The sequence below is a fragment of the Octopus bimaculoides genome, chromosome 2 (assembly GCF_046866305.1).
Source record: "Octopus bimaculoides isolate indiv1 chromosome 2, ASM4686630v1, whole genome shotgun sequence".
NCBI classification, from domain to species: Eukaryota; Metazoa; Mollusca; class Cephalopoda; order Octopoda; family Octopodidae; genus Octopus; species Octopus bimaculoides.
Genome location: NC_142929.1, coordinates 55611036 through 55615311, shown reverse-complemented (window position 1 = coordinate 55615311; position 4276 = coordinate 55611036). Strand labels below are relative to the sequence as shown.

Genomic DNA, 4276 nt, shown 5'->3' with positions numbered 1-4276 from the left:
ATAGAAGACGATAGAGAGCCTTTAGGATTCAATGAATTTAAGAACAAAATTACCATCTTAGGGTGCTCAAATGCAGCAGGTACACATAGATGTAAGTCATCGGCAATAAGAAATAATAAATGCCCAGGTGCCTTGAAAACTGTTGAAGTCTATCCAGTAACATATTGTACAAATAAAAATTACTAGTTTACGACCGATAATATACTATGATGATTAAAAAAAAATTCTTGCCAGAAGCTAGAGTACGCGGCACAACTTTTGGCCTATCAGCAGGCTGCAAAGTTCATCTTATTTTGGACGCTTGTTCTGTGCACATCAAAGCTGAACTCATGTCTAAGAAAAAATTACGCACAGTGTATTTAACAACCAACCATATCTAATCTAACTCCAAGTCCAAAGAATAAAGCACCCTCTAAAGACTAAATGGGCTCACTTTCCATGAAATGCTTGTTAAATGTGGTGTGGTGAATACTGGCAAGTTTGTACCAAATATAAAATGAACGATGTTCTTTGGTTCATTGCTAGAGGAAAGAGGGAAGTGGAAGCATTAACACTAAAGAAAGGCCGGCATAAGTTGAAGCCTGCTTTGCTATTTAACAATTCATCTGGTGAAAAGGTTGAGAATGATTTTACAGAATTTAATACATTAATGCAAAAGGAATGCAATAGGTGTCAGAGAACCTATTACCAAGTAAAATGGCGAAATTTGAACTCAGAATATGACGACGAGTGAAACGTCGCTAAGTATTTTGCCCGGCGTGCTAACGATTCTGCCAGCTCATCTCCTTAATAATAATAATAATAATAATAATAATAATAATAATAATAATAATAATAATAATAATAATTCCTAGTCTCAGGAAGCATCAGGGTGACTTAAAAAAGAAGACTGAAAGCCATCGCTGCCCAGGATCAGGCATTGAATACCAACTCAGTGAAAAGAGGTATATACCATACAAGTGCAACGAATTTCTGCAGAATGTGTGGGAAGAGGGTCGAAAGCGTAACTCACATTGTGCTTGTGGAAGTCTTGTGCAGAAAGAATACAAGCGCAGACACGACAAGGTAGCCCAAAACATTCACTGGTTACTATGCCGGAAGTATGGATACGAGGTAACGGGTGTTTGGTTACAACATACACCGGAAAAGGTAATGGACGAAAAGAGAAAACAAAATCCTCTGGGACTTTGACTTAAAGGCAGACAAAGTGTTAGAGAACCAAAGGGCGGATATAGTAACCTTTAGAAGGAACAAACAAGAGTGCCTAATATATGACGTGGCAGTGCCAGGAGATCAACGTATTATCATGAAAGAAAAAGACTGATACATTGCACACTGCTGTCTATATTGAATTATTGTATATACATTAGCGATTCGCTTAATCATCCTCGATTTTAATGGTGAATACATATGTACTGGTAGAGAAGCAAGTCCGGAAGATTCTGAAAGTGGTCCCTGTTGATGAGGCTATGGAGTCAGCCGAAACTGACCAATCAGTATAGGAAATTCTCGACCGGTGATTTCGGACAATTACGGTCTCTGTCAATACATACGTATACAATTATGTGCCTTAACTACAGCGTTAGAGATTTTTAGCTCTTAATACTAGCAATGTTGGTGTTCTAACACCCTAGTCACATTTAATGACAATTATAGTTTTCCTGTTTGGTAAAACATTGCAAACTGCTGTCTATAAACATATAAATATGTGTGTGTGTGTGTGTTAATAATTAGAAGTGCTTACTTAGCGCACACCGATATTCATATCCTAACGTGCTGGCCAAGTGTAAAATCTAATAAAGTAACTGAAACAATGAAAATAATAATAGCAATAATAATGAGAATAAAATCATATATGTTTATATATGTATATGTGTGTGTATATATAATACATACATACATTCGTACATACATACATACAAACATAGATATACATGTGAGTGTATATATGTATTGCGTATATATATATATATGTATACACACACACACACACACACACACACACACACACACAAATATATATATATATATATATGTATGTATATATACACACATATATATATGTATATATACACATACATACATATATATATATATATATATATATATATATATATATATATATATATATGCCTATATACAGATGCACATTTACACACACGCGCACACACACACACACACACACACACACACACACACACACACACACACACATATACATGTGTGTATGTGTGTGTGTGTGTTTACTGGTAGACATTTTAAGACTATTTTGGCGCCGTCTGACTCTTGCCTTGTTTGTCATAATTTACAAAAAACACAATTTTAGTTGTCATCGTTTCTATTGTTGGTGTTTAGTTCCATCCAGGTCAACCCTGATTAAGCATGCATACCGATGATCAAAGACATTCCTTTAAACGTTCACCTTTTTTTGGTTTGTTTTGTTTTCTATTTTTTTTTTCGGTGTAATATATTTATAATTTATCCATTATGCAATGTGTCCGGTCTTTTTAAAGATTCTTAGGAGTGATTTAACGTAGATTTGGTTGCTATGTTTAGCAGAGTGAAAGATGCTGTATTTCTGTGTTGTGTGTAGTACTGTTGTGATTGCTCTTCTTCCCTTTTTCGATTCTCATATTTCTTTTACTTGTTTCAGTCATTTGACTGCGGCCATGCTGGAGCACCGCCTTTAGTCGAGCAAATTGACACCAGGACTTATTCTTTGTAAGCCTAGTACTTATTCTATCGGTCACTTTTGCTGAACCACTAAGTTACGGGGACGTAATCATACAACCATCGGTTGTTAAGCGATGTTGGGGTGGGAGAACAAACACACACACACACACACATATATATATATATATATGTATATATATATACATATATACGACCGGCTTCTTTCAGTTTCCGTCTACCAAATCCACAAGGCTTTGGTCGGCCCGAGGCTATAGTAGAAGACATTTGCCCAATGTGCCACGCAGTGGGAATGAACCCGGAACCATGTGGTTGGTAAGCAAGCTACTTACCACACAGCCACTCCTGCGCCTATTAGCAAGCTACTTACCACACAGCCACTCCTGCGCCTATTAGCAAGCTACTTACCACACAGCCACTCCTGCGCCTATTAGCAAGCTACTTACCACACAACCACTCCAGCACCTTAGAAAAATACGAAACGCTTCACGAATTTGCGTGTCATCCTTGCGCAGGGGCCTGTCTCTGTTGCATTTTGAGCCGTAAACGTCTTTGTTGTATAACTGTATTATTGTTGGTGTCGCAAGTGCTATCACTATCCAGTCTTGATGTAGTTCCTGTTGTTGTTGTTGCTTTTATTTTTATTGTTGTTGCTGCTGCTACTGCTGCTGCTGTTGTAGTTGTTAGTGTGACTGTAACTTGTTTGGCTTTATTGGTGTTGTTGTAACTGTTGTGGTTGTCGCTCATATTTTCAGTGTTGTAAATGTTGCTTTGGTTGTTAGAATTGGTTTTGATGTCATCTTGTTGTCATTGACATTCTAGCTTTCAGGTCACTTTTAAGTATTGCTTTTTTACATTCTTGCCAGAAGAAAGTAAAAGAAAGTAAAAGAAAGTACAAGAAAGTAAAAGAAAGTACAAGAAAGTACTGTCTTGTATTCTTGCTACAGTTGCTGTCATCATCGTTGTCCACTTTACTCCACTTTTGTTGTTTTGCAAAAATAAGTGTTACATTTCGTTGGTATTCTATTCTTGTTGTTTATAGGCGCAGGTGTGGCTGTGTGGTAAGAAGTCTGCTCCAAAACTACATGGTTCCAGTTTCAATCCGACTGTGTGGCACCCTGAGCAAGTGTCATCTACTATAGCCTCGAGTCGACCAAAGCCTTGTGAGTGGATTTGGTTGATGGAAACTATGTATGTGTGTCTTTGTATCTGTGTTTGTTCCCTACCACCGCTTGACAACTGGTGTTGATGCGTTCATGTCTCCGTAACTTAGCTGTTATGTTAAAAAGACCGATAGAAGAAGTAACAGGCTTTTAAAATACCTGGCTTGAAAAGAAAATAAGTACTGTGGTCGATTAGTTCGACTAAAATTCCTCAAAGCAGTGCCCCAGCATTGCCGATATCTAATGATTGAAACAAGTAAAAATGCAAAAGATATATTCTCATGGGTTGTACTTCATTATTCAAAGAAGTAAATAACGATAAATATCGTTAAACGCTAAGACACAGGTAATCCTGTAGTACACTGTGTTTTCACAGATTCACAGATATAATCAATATATCCTTATACAGCATCTTCGTGAGC

At 37.1% G+C, this 4276-nt stretch overlaps 1 pseudogene; it reads right to left on the bottom strand.

The window, feature by feature from the left end:
- Positions 1-3161: 3161 nt before the first annotated feature.
- LOC149137070 (U6 spliceosomal RNA) lies at positions 3162-3287 on the bottom strand (annotated as a pseudogene).
- Between the last annotated feature and the right edge of the window lie 989 nt (positions 3288-4276).